Source organism: Petaurus breviceps, unplaced genomic scaffold, assembly GCF_028583685.1.
Source record: "Petaurus breviceps papuanus isolate PSGF00001 unplaced genomic scaffold, PetGlider_PUasm1.0 79, whole genome shotgun sequence".
NCBI classification, from domain to species: domain Eukaryota; kingdom Metazoa; phylum Chordata; class Mammalia; order Diprotodontia; family Petauridae; genus Petaurus; species Petaurus breviceps.
The window spans coordinates 31,699,046-31,715,624 of record NW_027186523.1 but is presented as its reverse complement, the minus strand read 5'-3'; the positions used below and the strand labels follow the sequence as shown (position 1 = coordinate 31,715,624).

Below are 16,579 nucleotides of genomic sequence, written 5' to 3'. Positions count from 1 at the left end.
TGGACATCTCTCTAAACTAGAAGTACTTGGATATCAGGGTATAATATTAATTTTTTAAACTGTTTCTAGCAGACTTTTGCCTAAAATGAAGAGTAAAGGTTTTTGTTTTTGTTTTTAAAGCAATTGGGGTTAAGTAACTTGCTCAAGGTTACACAGTCAGGTCTTTCTGAGTGGGTGCTAAGTGTCTAAGCCTGGATTCGGTCCCAGGTCATCCTGACTCTGGGTCTGGTGCTCTTACTTGCTGTGCTACCTGGCCGCCCCAAGAGTAAAGTTTTAATATTTTTTCTTTGACAATAGTAATTGATGTTTGTTTGGTTGCTTTTGTGTGGGAGGAGGGTAATAATAACATAAGGGATTTTTTTCTCAAACCTTTGGTATCATCCTCTACCTTCAGATACCTTGAGAATCAATTCTTCAGTAATCTCAGAATTACATCCAGCTCAGAATTCTCTGTGTATTTTGTTTGGTCTGACTGCATTTCCCATCTTTGTTTTTTTCATTGACATTTCTATTTTGTCAAGAATTACATCTGGTACTATGATTTTACAATCCCAATATAGACTTTCCTTTATAAGCAATGATGAAAAGAGGTTAGTATGATTGATTTAGAATTTAGTATAAAGAGTTTTATAGTTCTTTTCTATTTTTTTTTTCTGTAATCCTCCCAGTTTCATCCTTAAATGCCTTCAAGATGACTTTGCTTAGATAGTTTTTTCCCCAAGCATTCCTTTAACTTGACCTTCTTTCCAATGCTTCTCACTTTTTTTTTAATAAGGCAATACTACTAACAATCTTTTACCATCCTTTTTTGTATGTTTTTGCAAATGAGCTTATATTACAAATTGGTGTTGTCCTTGGCTGGCATATCTTTCCATTTGATATATAAAACAAGTTTTTCTTGAATGAGGCAGGTTTTTAACTTGTTTGATGTCCTGATTATGGCAAACAATTTGTACTGGTTTACATCTATATGAAATTGTTATAATTGATATTGATATCTTTTACTCTAACTTTCTCCCTCTTTGGGGGCCTCAATCATACTCTTCATATTAATTTGATAATTAAGTTACGTACTATATCTTTTTATCATTTTTTTCTAATCCTATATTAAATTTGATCTTTTTTCTAATAAGTTGATGGTCAAAATGTAAGACAGCTGATTCAAGAATGATACCCACATCAGTAATGAATAATTTCTTTATCTGTTATTTTCATTTTTTGTGATCTTTTTTGATGTTTCCCACTTCTTTTCTTAAAAAAAGTATTTGTTATATTAGGCATAAAATTCTGTATAATAATAATAGCTAAGATTCTTACATCATTTTAAGGTTTACTTAACCTGTGAGGTCATGTTTTTCTTGTGAAAATGAATGAGTCCTTCACTTTGGGGTCACCAAATATCAAAATATGTGTTGATTTAATTTTGAAGGCCTTATAAAGTTCTTCATAGAAATCTGTTCTCTTCATCCTTGGCAACAGATTTTATAAGGCATGCAAGTGTAATGGGAATGTAAATTTTAAAGATCTTCCCTGCCCCTAGGCTAAAGTGCACCTGGAGCCTGGGGAGGGAGGCTTGTTTTTCAGTAGATACTTCTTGATTGGCCAGTGAGTCAATAAAGTTGTTACATTCTCTGAGCCAGGAGAAGGCTATATAAGTCCTGATGTGAGGCTTTGTTTTGGGGCTTACTTTGAGAAGTGTTTTGTGATTTGATATGGATTCTGGGAAGCTGTTGTCTGGAGCCCTCCCGGCTTTGAAAAACCCAGATGTTGAAACCCAGATGTTGATTGGGTATGGATGTAATGGTTGGACAGTTTGAAATCTGTCTACTTGATCTGTTTCTGTCTTGATAATTCTGTCTGTATATTCTGAAGTTTGCAGTGCTGACCTTTTTCCCCTGAACGAGGTAAATGATATATGTTTGACTGATTAAAGTAAGCTTGTTAACCCATTTTGAGTTGCTTTCCTTTAACAAAGAAGATCTAAGAACCTGTGGTGGCAGCAAACCCTGAGGATGCTTGGGGTGCTTGCTGCTACAGCAAGTTAAAATTTTTTCTCCATGATGGTCTTTTTGCAAATACATGAGTACTGCAATATGAAATGACAAAGTATGCCTTTGTCATCCACAAAAAGTCATATCGCAATTCCTTTACTTGTCTTTCCAAGGAAAACCTGTGATACATTCTTATTTTAGCTGAAATTTCCTTTTTTGTTCTGATTTTGCTGATAGTGAGAACGTCAAGACTGATACATTTTTAGTTCCTTCCAAGTATTCATTGGTAAGTGGATAAGAATCTCACCCTAAGAGTACCAACAAGGAAATTAACTATGATAGATGGTCTAAAATGTGTGTGGTTAACACCCTTTGTCCCCCTTTGCTCCACTCTGTTGCTGTCATCATAGAATGAGAAGGTGTTAGCACAGGTCTGAGGGCAATTTTGTCATTTCTTTTGTTTTAAGCATTGCAAAAGTCAAAGAAATGCTCACCAAGAGGCCAGTCCACAGGTGATGACCTTCTTTGTATTGAATTCATCTGTTCCTTGGAAAATTGACATGATCTGTGGTTGGAACCACCTTCAGTGTGCTTCCCACCTGCCAGAGCTTAGACTTTGCAGTCATAGCCTCTAAGAACCCAGGGTCCCCTCTCCACCATGGTAAGGCACTGAAATCGTTTTGTGGAAGTGGCTAGAGCATTATCAAAAATAATTTATTAGACATACAGAATATGTGTCAGGTACCATGCTGTATCCTAGTAAGTTAAACCAGCCTGGTACCCTTCCTGCTCTTAGTAAGTTTACAGTGAATAACAGTAATGCAGTCGGAAATGCTAAAAAGTATAGAGAAGAATGAATAAACTTTTTTAAAAGTTCATCTTAGGTGAAGTGAGACAACTCATTTTTTGTATTTGTATCCCATAGCCCAGTGTATGGCATATAGTAGATGCTTTAAAAATGTTATACATTGTGTACATATTTTCTACAGCACAATTTAAAATATCATATTTTGTTATAATAATAATAATTTGTATTTATATACCACTTTAAGGTTTGCAAAAGAGTTTACAAACATTACCTCATTTTACAATATATATGTTTAAAAATATTTATTATTTTTTTCCCTCCTGGACTTGCAATTTCTTTGAGGTGGGAAATTCTGGTGTAGAAACTTCCTCTAGTTATGTGGAAGACAATTTATCTGTCACCATATAAAATATTGTGTTTATTTTCTGGAGTACAAAGTTAAGTGACTTGTGATAATCACACAGCCATTATATAGCAACAAAAGGATGTAAACCTAGATTGGCCAGACTCCAGTTGAGCAACATATCTCCTCCCTCCCTCCCTCCCTCCTGGGGGAAGTGAAAACTTTTCAGAACTTCCCTCACCTTTCCCCCACTCCTTCTGCTGTTAATCAGCAGCAAGCTCTTTCAGGAGGCTTTCAGATTTCCCGCCTCTTCGGGCCCCTCCTCCCTTTCCCTTGCTGTCAATCAGCCTCCTTGGCAGCCTCCTCTATTGTTTACCATTGGGGAAGATGTTCACACTGAGACTTGAGCCCGCCCCCCCCCCCCAAACAATGGGAGAAGGGGCCCCATTACGGTATAAATTCTTGTTCTGCCTTTTGTAAAGTGCCTCTTCCTTATGATGGGTCATGGGGAAGACCGCCCTCTTCACCTGGGGAAGAGAATAAATTCCTGTTCCTATCTTAAGAGATCTCTGTGTTCATGACTAAATTTTGGATGAGATTTTTCATCACACACACTTCTTTCCTTCCTTCCTCTCTCCTTTCTTCCTTCCTTCTTCCTCTCCTCTCCTTTCCTTATCTCCTTCCTTTTTTCCCACCTTCCCTGCCTACCTCTCTCTTTCCTTCCATCCTCTTCCTCTGTCCACAGAGGAAATCATACCCTTACCCATGGATTCTCTGCTCAAAGGGATATAAATTTTGGTCGCTGAAACCTCACAAGATATCTTGGGGTTTGTGGCCTATATTTCTTTTTTAAGGACCATGCCTTAAACCAAAATCACTCAGACTCTTTTTGATTGGCCAACAATAGGTCCCACCCCAAGCCTCTTTTAGGCATTATTTGGGTTCTGTTGGCTCAGAGTGAGTGTAAATAGCAGTTGTTTCTGTTCTGGCTAGAAACCCTGAGGGTCTTCCCCTCGCAGATTTATTTTTTTTTTAAAACTAAGTAAAAGAGGTCATTCTTTGCCTCATTTCCTTTTACCTAGTGTTAATCATTGACTGGGCATTGCCTCAGATAAACTGAGACCTGGGAAAGACCTTAGCTGAAAAAGGCCAAGATCTCCCACTGCATCCTGGGCCATCTCCAGTTGTCCTGATCTATGTCTTGCTACTGGACCCAGATGGCTCCAGAGAAGAGAATGAAGCTGGTGACTTTGCACAGCCCTGCCTCACTTAAATCCAGTTCACTTGTAAATCATGACATCACCTACCCAATGTCCTGGTCCTCTTCGAGAACAAAGGACAAACAACATGGTTCCAGAGACAAAATCTAAATGTGAGCCAATTTGAATGTCAAGAAATTAAAAGAGTTCATGCCCAAAGTGCTATAAAACTGTGTATACCCATTGATCCAGCAATACCAGCACTAGGTCGGTATCCCAAAGAAATCATAAAAAAGGAAAAGACTACACATGTACAAAAATATTTAACAGCTCTTTTTGTATTGACAAAAAATTGGAAATTGAAGAGATGCCCATCAATTGGGGAGTGGCTGAACAAGTTGTGGTATATGAATGTAATGGAATACTATTGTGCTATAAGAAAGAATGAGCAGCAGATTTCAGAAAAACCTGGAAAAACTTAAGTGAGCAGAACCAGGAGAACATTGTACACAGTAACAGCAACATGGTGTGATGACCAGCTCTGAAAAACTTAGCTCTTCTCAGCAAGACAATGATCTGAGACAATTAAAAGATTCATGATGGAAAATACTATCCATGTGCAGAGAAAGAACTTATGGAGTCTAAATGCAGATCAAAGCATACAGTTTTCTCTTTTGTTGTTTTTTTTTTCTTCTTGTGGTTTTCCCCTTTTGTTCTGATTCTTCTTTCTCAACATGACTAATATGGAAATATGTTTTTATATGATTGTACATGTATAACCTATGTCAGACTGCCATCTTGGAGAGCAGGAAGGAGGGAGAAAAAAATTGGAATTCAAAATCTTATAAAAGTGAATGTTGAAAACTATCTTTACATGTAACTGGAAAAAAAACTATCAAGTGGAAAAAATAAAAATAAAAAAAATAAATTAGAAGAGTTTTAAGGAAAGGAGGTAGTCAATTGCAGTGACCTTTACTGCTGTCCACATTGTTAGCTGTCCCTCTTGGATTTATGTCCTCTGCAAATTTGATTAGCATATTCTCTATGCCTTTATTCAAGTCAGTGATAAAAATTTTGTTAAACACAGCAGGGCCAAGATATTCCTCCAGAACAACAGTTGTCAAATTTCCAGTTCCAAGAACCTTTTCCACACTTAAAAATTAAGGACTCCATAGAAAGCTTTGGTAATTTATGTGGGTTTTATCTGTCAAATTTACTGAATTAGAAATTAAAACATCTTGGTATTATTATAAAAAAAATTATAAAATTTTTTACCTCAGAGATTCCCTGAAAGGGCCTTTTTGGGGACTATCAGAGTCCCCAGACTGTTCTTTGAGAATCACTGGTCTTGAGAAATCCTTCCAAGATGTCAGAAAAGCTTTAATGACTATTCTTTCCAGCTGGCTATTCAGCTAGTTCCAGATCTGCCCTAGCCTTGTTTTACCAAGATTGTACCCCTGTCAAAAGGGAAATAAGGTTAGTGTGGCATGATTTGTTCTTAATGAAATGATCTTGGATCTTTTGATCATATTTTCTTTTTCTAAATTCTCAATCATTGCTTTAATGAAATAATTTTAGATTTTTCCAGGAATTCAGTGTAAGCCCTTCTACTTTGTCACCTACTATGACTCAGCAAGGACACGCACCATTTCTTTTAGTGTCTTGGCTTATAGATCGCCCGAGTCTGCTGAGCTGAACTTGCCAAGGGCAGCTGGCTGTTCTCTATCTCCCTAATTATCTTTAGTTGCAACCTCCTGCTTGTCATTTTTGTTCTGTCCTTTCCGATCCAAGGATTGTTCTTGGCAGAATAAACAGAAGCAAAATAAAAGTTGAAGATTTCTGCCTTTTCAACAATTACCATTACCTTATGCTCCCCAAACTATATTCTTATCTCTTCTTTAATCTTTCTTTTCCCAAGCCAAGGAGAACCCCACAAGCCCCCCCCCCCAAAAAAACTTTCCCTAGTATTCTTTGCTTATCTCAACTTACTCTTCAAACAAGTCATGTTATATGTCATATATTTGGGTTTTCATGTTCATCATCCATAGTTTGCCCTTGTTTTCCATCTTCTGAAGGTGTCCTTTTAAAAATCTAAGTTGACCAGTTAGTTCCGTGTACATTCACATTGGTCTTTTTGAGCAAGTCTTACTCCTCAAAATTGTTCCTTTTTTGTGTTTTCAGAGTTTAATTTTTTGAGAACTTCCTATACTTCTTGGGTTGATTTCCCCCACAGAATTTTGTTCACAGTGATGTACTTATCCTTTCTTTGAACTGTTTGAAATCTGTCCTCCTAAAAATGCTCAGCTTTCCTACCTCCCCTTCTCTCTACAATGTATTCTAAAATAGAACAGTAATTTGCCCTTAAGTTTCTGTCATTTCTATTTTAATAATCAAATCTTTCTTGTTAGTGAGAATTAGGTCTTATTCTGGACCTCATCAGTTCTTTCTTTGAAGGAAGAAAGTAAAGAAAACCAATAGTTTATTAGTCTTTTTTTTTTTTAATTTTGGCACAGAGGGAACTTGAATAGATACCCCCTGTTGCTACTATCATGTCTCTATTTGTGAGCCATTTACCAAAGTCTTCTTTGATTTCCTCTTTACATCCAGGTGGACAATAGCATTGCCTAATAACACTACTGCTTCTGTTTCTGTATCTGCCATGCTTCAGGTTCCTGAATTTCCTCACGTCATACATTACTTAGGTAATATAGAATACTATACTACTCATCTTTTCAACTATCCTCTTCCCTTTGAATAAAGTACAACTTTTCAAAGCTGTATTTCAATCATGAATCTTATCCTACAAGGTCCCAGGGATGAGATCTATAATGTTCAGTTTTCCTCCAAGCATTAGAATCTCTACTTTGTCTCGCTTGTTACCTATGCACAATGTATGTGTTACCTATACATGGTATATATGTACATATGTATATAATGTATTTATATGTGTGTATACATATGCATATATAGATAACTATATAGATATGTATTTATCTAGATAAATATAAAGATTTTTTTGTAGATAGATACTTGAGGCCATTAATTGTTTGCTCTTGTCTTGGATTTTTTCCTGAATTTCTGATCATCTTTGTAACTATCACTCCCCCTACATCATAGCTACTTTTTCTGGCATTTAACTGGGTAGAAATACATAGACAATTTTCTTCCTCCTCTTTACTTCTCAGGCCCAGTTCAGTTTAAAATCTTTTTTTATTAGATTTATAGGACATGAGGTAAATTATTTCTTGCTCCCTTTTGTTAGACACTCCCCATCACTGGCAAAGAGGCTATCATCCTATATGTTAAGCCATAGTTCAGAAATCCAAATCCCATTGCCAGGTACCATCTTCTTAACTAGCTTTCCTCCCTCCCCAAGTATGTACTGCTTCCTGAAGCCATTTCCTTTAATTGCCAGGAGTGATTAAAAACCACTCAGTCCCTCAAATGTTTAATTTTTTTTTTTTTTGCCTTTTTGGAGGGCAATTAGGGTTAAGTGACTTACCCAAGTTGCACAGCTAGTTTTTTTGTGTGGGTGTTAAGTGTCTGAGGCCAGAACTGAACTCAGGTCCTCCTGACTCCGGGGCTGGCGCTTTTACTCACTGCGCCACCTAGCTGCCCCTTAAATGTTTAGTTTCTTATCCAGGATTTCATAATCCTTAGCGGAGCTTTGTTTCCCTTTTCATTTGTCCTACAGGATTTACCGGTAGTAGTCTTGGAATGTTCCTTATCAAGGTCCTAGATACATACCCAGTAAAGATATTACCTATTTAAATGGGAAGTCTTATACTTTGTTTCAGGGTACACAAGTTCACAAGTGTAGAATTTGGGACATATGACTAGACAGCAGCACATGTGAGAAAGCTGTATTGCAGCACCTCAGAATGAGTCAAAATGGTAATGTCAACTAGGAAAAATAAAAACAAAACCCAGTGTATTATTAGGCTACATTAGAAGAAGAATGATTTTCATAAGGTAGAAGGTGGTTAATCCTGCTGCCTTCTGCCATACAGTGGTCCTCTGTACCCTCATGTTCAGTCTGAGCTCCGTATTTCAGGGAGGACAAGCAGCACAGTGACCATAGAATGCTGATCAGAATAGTGACCAGTCAGAAGATAATGCCCTACAAGGGTCAATTGAAGCAACAAGACAGACATGACAGCTGTCTTCAGGTACTTTCAGATTTGTTATGTGGATGATTAGACTCATTCTGTTTTGACTCAGAAGGCAGAACTATGAATGGTAGGTGGAAATTGCTAAGAAGTAAATTTAAATGTAATATAAGAATTATTTTTATTGAGGTCTTATTGGTGAGTTTTATGGTATAATATAATGTAATGTGGTGCTTGATTGCCAGCTACTGTAGTAGATTCATAATTATTCTAGATTACCGTCATATTCCTTGATACTGTCCCTGAGTGTGTCTTTGAAGTTTTTTTCCCCTAATGTATTTAAAGTAGACTTCTTCAATTGAAATAATGACTGTGTCAGCATGATTAAATCATGAAGTTATAATTGTAGCCGTAAAACTCCTGAGTGGGGCCACGAATCAGATTAAAATGTTATTGGGAAGTGTTTAGCAAAATAAATAAAAGTACAAAAATGCAACATTAATAATGTTAACTTTTGGTGTTAGGGGAGGGACAGGGTTTCAGCCTTTCTTTATATTCCTCAGCCCTTAGCACATAATAGCTAAATGAAATGCTTGTTGCCTTAACTAAATGAATGACTGCTCTGGCTAACCTTTCTGCTCCATCTCCTGAATATACTTTGTGAATTCCTGTCTCTGTGCCTTTGGCCATGCAAAAATAATGTTCCACTATCCTTTCTTCCTGTCCAGTTCCTATGTATTCTTCAGGTTCAGTTCAAGCCCTATCTTCTCTGAGAAACCTTCTGACCCTCCTAACCCACAGCCATCTCTTATTTCTCTAAACTACAGCATTTATTTGCATTACTCAGTTAGCTCTTCTCATATACCATCTCATATTGTTATCTTTTAATGTCTACATACTTTGTCTCTATAAGAACAAAATTATATATTCCTTGAATGCAGGGATTCTGTACCATCATTGTCCTTATCAATCAATCGGTCAATCACTGGATATACAAAGACAATAAATTAAGCCCTGCTCTCAAGGAGCTTTCTTTCTATTGGGGAGGGAGGTAGAAAGAAAACAATATGTATCAATATTGGAGGGGAATAGTTGTAGCTTAGGGCATCAATAAAGGCCTTCCGATGGGAGGAAGTGGCACTTGAGCTGAGTTTTGAAGGAAGATAGGGCTTCTGAGAGTCAGAGGTTGGCAGAGAGAGTGCATTCCAGGCAAGGGTGAACAGCCTTTGCAAAGGCAAGGAGAATGGAAATGGAATGACATTTATGAGGACCATCAAGTAAGTTCATTTACCTGAACTATAAAATGCAGAAAGGGAAGTAACAAATGATAGGCCTGGAAAGGTAATTTGAAGCTAGATTATGAAAGTCTTTAAATGACAAAGAGAAGAGTTTACATTTGAGATCATAGGAAGCCACTGGATCTTTTTGAGTAAGGGAATAGCATAGTAAGATCTATGCTTTAGGAATATAATTTCACAGTTATATGGAGAATGGTTTAGGGAGGTAAGAAACTTGGGGCAGGGTATCTCCTCTAATGCTTTCAACATATTAGTTACTTTATATATTAATCTTTAATATTTGTTATTCCCTTGAGGTTAGATCAAGGCTCAAAGTATATTTAAATATTTTTGGTTTTGATTTTCAGAAAGTCCGACTTGGTTAATAATATGTAGTTTATTGCTTCTCTTATTCCACTTTAGGTTTACTCTTATCCCAAAGATTTTTCTACTATATACTTTAGAGTGAATTTTAGTTGATAGCATATAATTAAATTTTTGCACAGTTGTTTAAACATTAAACAGGCATTCTTTTGTTCTATACCTCAAAAACACTTTTATATGTCAGGTTACTTTTTTTCAATAATTTTATGAGGTAGGATAGGGTAGGATAAATATAGTTATATGTGTTTTACAGATATGGAACCTGAAGAGGAAGATATTGAGTGGGCTGCTTAAGATCATAGAGCCAGGCCAGGATTATATCTCAGCTTGCTTCCCAGCCCAGCATACTGAGGCCTTCTTCAAACCTAACCTCATAAACTTCCATTCTCAGTATTTTAAAAAATTAACATTTTATTGTATGCTTCAGATTCCATATCCATTTAGGGTTTCTTTTAAATTCCAAATGATATTTTACACAATTAGTTTATGGTTTTTATTCATGTATTACATGACTCTGTTTTCAAAAGCACATGCATTAAAATCCATTTTTAAAATTTAACAAACTTTAAAAAATATACAAGAAACCACATTATTGTTAGTCTCGCTTTCAGCTGGCAAGTTGACATGCATAATTTTGCAAGGTTCTTTTTAGCTGTCAAGATAGCCTAAACAGTCCCAAAGTTTATTAAGGTAAAAAATTAAATCCCATTTTCCATAAATACTTTTCAGGCTATGACTAAGTCCATATTTCATGAATCTTGGTAAGTGTGCTTTTGGAATAAGGAATAAAAAGAAACAACCATTTTATGTGAAAAATAAAAGGGTTTGTTTGTTTTGGTGTCTAGACTTATAATTCTACCAGTGTAGGGAATGTAGTTTCTTATCTATTTTGGTGATGGTGATTATAACATATATGTATATATGTATGTATATGTATATAATATTCCTCTGCTTGGGACATCACCATGGAGATTTGATGAGGCAAGAATGTTGGGCAGCAAGCATCATCATCAAGAGTTACCCAAGTTCTAGGGGCATTTCCCTGGGGGGAGGGGATATGAGAGAGAGAGAGAGAGAGAGAGAGAGAGAGAGAGAGAGAGAGATGCATACATATATACATACACACACAGATATAAATGTATCTATACAAACACACCATCTATATGTAAACTATAGCCAAGGGACAAAATCTGGCATTTGCCTCATTTTCACCTGGTTTGGAAATAACTACAGTAAAAATCTCTGTTCTCTGGAAGATAGAATTTGGTTAACACAGAGATCATCCAATACAGTGATTTTCTTAGGGCAAATGGGGAGGGGAGACAATAGGAAGATTACTTTAACAGTTACTTTCTCACTACATTTAGCTTCTTAAATGTCTAATCTTATTTTTTTTAAATGTGTGATTTTTCATGGACCTTAACAATATCTGAAATGTTCTGTCTTGTGTCAGATTTGGGGAAAATATTTTATTGAAAAATAAAATATTCCTAGAGAAAAACCTCTAGGGAAACTCAGTTTAATTGATGTTAGTTAGAGGCAAATTTAACTGTATATTTTTATCCAGTATCATTCTAAGTGTTGATAGCTTTTTACCTGGGAGACTGGCTCTACCTGTAGACTGTCAGGACACCTTTGAATCCCTTTGCTATAAACTTTAGACTGCCCTTTCCCTGATGCAATTGAGAGGCAGAATATACAGAGGCCTCCTGCTTGGCCTGCCCCTCCTTCACTGCAGGGGACAGCCCCTGGGAGACCAGCTGCAGAGATGCCCTTCACAACATTCTAAGCTAGAACTCTGATGTTAAATTAATCTCCAAGCTTCTCCCTCAGTTAGAAATTTTAGACATTTACTCTTCTGATCCTTGGGTTTCAGAACTGTAATTAAATCTATGCAAAATTCTCTCATTCCTAGTCAACTCCCTCCCTCCCTGGTCTCCATTCTCCAACCCTCTGTTATAGGAATGTAAATTTTTTAGATCTTCCCTGCCCCTAGCTTAAGTGCACCTGGAGTCTGTGGTGGGAGGCTTGTTTCTCAGGAGATACTTTGTGATTGGGCAGTGGGTCAAGAGGGTTGTTACATTTTCTGAGCCAGGAGAAGGCTATATAAGCCTTGATGAGACTTTGTTTTGGGGCTCACTTTGAGAAGTGTTGTGTGATTTGACCAGATGAGACTCTGGGCAGCCATTGTTGAGAGCCCCCCGGCTTTGGAAACCCAGATGTTGATGCTTCCCTCTCTGGTAACTGTGATTAGGTATGGATTATGTAATGGTTGGACAGTTTGGAAGCCTGTCTGCTGAAATGTTCTTGTAACTTATGCTTGTAACCTCTGTATATTCTGAAGTTCGGGGTGCTGACCTTTTCCCCCAAACTAGGTAAACAATATATGTTTGATTGATTAAAGTAAGCTTGTTAACCCATTTTGAGTTGCTTTCCTTTAGCAAAGCAGATCTAAGAACCTGTGTTGACAGCCACCCTGGGGAAGCTGGGGTGCTTGCTGCCACACCCTCTTAGTATAATTTTATATTATTCTGGATAATAGCACCCCTGTCACAAGGTTTTTGTGAGGATCAAATTAAATTACACATGCTTTGCAAAACTTCAAGTGCCAAAGTCCTTGTCTGTTAAGTGGTTCAGCATTAGAAATGGATATAATTTTATCAGTGGGTATGAAATTAAGAAGATGCATTTCTGTCTGTTTTGTAGAAGGAACCATGGTACCTTTCCATAGGACTTGAGGCTCTTCCTAATTAGAATGTGAGGGCCTTAAGAGTATGAACTGTCTTGCTTTTCTGTTTGTACCTGAAGTGCTTTATATATGCTTTTTCTTTCACTTACTAGACATGGTAGTATGCAAGGGTTAACCTATTTCAAAAAGGAAAGACTTTTACTTTATGTGTGAGATTATGGACTTTTTCCATTCACATGAGAATGTTTTCCATTCACTAACTGCTTTGTACTTCAGTAAAACTTTGTTCGTTTGTGAATTATTCTGCATTGGTGACCATGGTAGAACTTTTCAAGTTCTATCAGAGTCCAAATAAATTCTGGCCTAGGTACAGGAAGAAAATAACATTTTCAAACAATGGATTATAGAGAGCCATTAAAACACTAGGTGTTATGAACAGTCTCTTAACCAACAAAATCTTACATAATTGTTTTGGAAAAAAGAGCTTTCACCCACTGAAATGAAATTGCCAATTAACGGAGTGCTTTTTCCTTTATTTGGTTACTTAGGCAGTCAAAGAAGGAATGAGATTGATTTTGCCACAAGGTACCTATCTAGAAATAATCCTTTTTATGTGAAATATGCTGAAAATTGCAGTAGAAAGAGGCTGAGAACTTGATGTTACATCTCTCCCTATTTGTTGGTTTACCTACTTGCTGCCTATAACCATTCCCAGGACTCTTCCATTCTCAAAACATATGCTCCTCATCCTACCATCCCTTAAGTTATTACCCCGTATCCCCTTTCTCTTCTCCCAAGAAGCCAGGCTGCTAGGGGAAAAAAAAAACAACCAAAAACATTCATTGCCTCCACTTTCTTTGCTCTTACTTAACTCTTTGAAATCTGATTTCTGATAACATCAATCAAATGAAACTTCCCTCTCCAAAATTACCAGGGATTGCTTAATTGCCAAATTCACTGGGCTTTTCTTGCCCTAATTGTTCTTGCTCTCTCTGTAGCAAATGACACTGTTGATTCTCTTCTCTTGGAAAGTATCTCCCCTCTTGGGTTTTCATGACATTCTTCTTTCTTAGTTTGCCTTTCTGACTGGCCATTTCTCAGATCCCTTTTCTAATCCTTTGCTGGATTAGAAACATAATCTATGTCCCATTCCATAACTATTGGTGTACCTAAAGATTCTATTTTGTATTCTCTTCTCTTTCTACACTCCCTCTCTGTGATCTCACCAGCTCCCATGGATTCAATTAATCCCTCTATAGATGATTCCCAGATCTGTATTTCTAGCCTTAGTCTGTCTCTGGGCCTCCAGGCCTCCATTTCAAACTGCCTGTTGGACATTTTAGTTTGGATGTCCCCACATAAACATCTGAAATCAAACATATCCTAAAAGGTCTCTTCTTTTCTCCCTTCCCCCATTCATTTCTCTGTTTCTTTTGGAGGTGCCACCACTATCTTCCTCCTAGTTGCTCAGGTTCTCACCTTCAGATTCATCCTTGACTCTTTACTTTCCCTCACCTCCCCATTATGCCAAGTGTTGTCAGGTCTAAAATGAAATTTATTCTCTTTCCTTCTAAACCTCCCCTTCCCCAATCTCCTTTATGTCTGTAGAAAGCATGACCATCTTTCCACTGTCTTAGGTTTGTAATCTCAGAATTACCCTCAACTCCTTACTCTCACAACTTTTCTCGCCTCCCTTTTCTCCACTCACATAGCTAGCACCTTCGTGTAGGTCCTCATCAGCTCTTGTCTAGATTAATGCATCAGTTTCTTCGTTGTTTTCCTTTCCTCAGGTGTCTCCAGTTCTTCTTACATATTCCTTCCAAAGTAATTTCCCCTAAGCACATATCTGACCATGTAAGTCCCCTATGCAACCATCTTCAATGGTTTCCTAATCTATCTAGTATAAAATATATTGTGTGTTGTTCAGTTGTTTTCAGATATATTTAACTTTTCATGGTTCCATTTGGGATTTTCTTGGCAAAGATACTGGAGTGTTTGCCATTTCCTTCTCCAGCTCATTTTACAGAAAAGGAAACTGAGACAAACAGGGTTAAGTGAATTGCCCAGAGTCACACAGCTAATAAGTGTTTGAGGGCAGATTTGAACTCATGAAGCCGAGTCTTCCCAACTCTAGGCCCAGAACTTTATTCACTGCACCATCTAGGTGCCCAGAATACAATATAAACTCCTTTATTTAGTGTTTAGCACCTTTTACTGCAACCAGAACCCAACCTAACCTTTCCAGTATCACTAAAAAAGTATTCTTTCTCCTACATGCTATTATCTTGCCAAATATGACTTGTCTTTTTTGTCACTTAGTATACTTCATCTCTCATCTCCATGCCTTTGTACTGGCCATCCCACACACCTGGAATGCACTTCCTGTGTACCTCTGTCTCCCAAGAATTCCTCCTTTTCTTTGACAGCTCAAACACCATCTCCTATGTGAATTCTTTCGTGATCCCCCCCTCCCCCAACTGGTAATCTGCTCTCTGCCAGTGAACTTTATGTTTAATTACTTTATGTACGTGTATATATACATAAACGTATATTAGAACTTTATACTTATACTGTATGTATTTTTATATGTATTTGTTGCCTCTCCCATTACAATGTAAGCTCATTGCAAAACAAGATTGTTTCATTCTTTGTATTGTAATCCCATTAATTAGCACAATGTCTGGAACGTACTGTTTGATAAATATTTGTTTGTCCAATTGATTTCTTCATACAAAACCTCTCCACAAAATCTACCTTTCTTTATTCACACCTTCATCAGAACCTCCTCATTTCTCACCTGGACTATTGCAATAGCCTCTTTTGTGGGATGAGGGGGGAGGCAATTGGAGTTAAGTGACTTGCCCAGGGTCACACAGCTAGTAAGTGTCTCAGGCCACATTTGAACTCAGGTCCTCCTGACCCCACGACCAATGCTTTATCCACTGTACCACCTAGCTGCCCTGAAACATTCTCTTAATTGACCTCGCTGACTTAAGTCTCTACAATATATCCTCCACATAGCTGTTAAAGTAATACTTCTAAAGCACCCCTGACTATGTCTCTCTGCTGCTGCCCAAGAAACTCTAGTGGCATTCTCTTGCTTCTAGAATAAAATAATCTTTTCTGTTTGTCATTTAAAGCTCTTCATAATATAGCTTCAGCCTGCTTTTCCACATTTTTTCACTGATATTAACCAAACTGACCCACTGGCTGACAGTAGTTAATAGTCTGTCTCCCATCTCTTTATCTTTGCACGCACTATCCCCTCCTACCTGAAATAGACATCTGCAGCTCAAGTACTATCTCTTACTGACCTTTCCTAATCTCATCAGCTACTTCCCCCAAATTACCTTGTTTTTATATTTACTTGTATTTTTAAAAAATATTTACTTGTATTTACTCTGTACATTTTTATTGTATGTTTTATGTGTTGTTTATTCCTAAAAAGTTTAGGTTCTTTAGGGTCAGAGACTATTTCATATTTGTCTTTGTATCCTTTGTACCTAGCACAGTGGGCTGGCATACAGTAGGTGTTTGATAAATTCTCATTGAGAAACAACAAAATATTGCTGAGTCTTGCATGTAATTTTGCAGTTCAACAATGTGGAAAATTATGTCTCACAAGACTTACGTGTACAGCTCAACATAGTTCCCAAACACTTGAAGTTCTTCTTTTGAATGCCCTTCTAATGTTGTTGTTCAGTTATGTACAACTCTTTGTGACCCCTCTGGGGATTTCTTTTTTTTTTTTTTTTAAGCAATTGGGGTTAAGTAACTTG

The 16,579-nt window shown here is 37.2% G+C and overlaps 1 protein-coding gene across 1 annotated transcript in view; it reads left to right on the top strand.

Moving 5' to 3' along the window:
- Window positions 1-16,579, top strand: part of LOC138175894 (coiled-coil domain-containing protein 146-like) — a 245,301-nt gene that overhangs the window by 89,268 nt on the left and 139,454 nt on the right. The gene's annotated exons all lie outside the window — the stretch shown is intronic.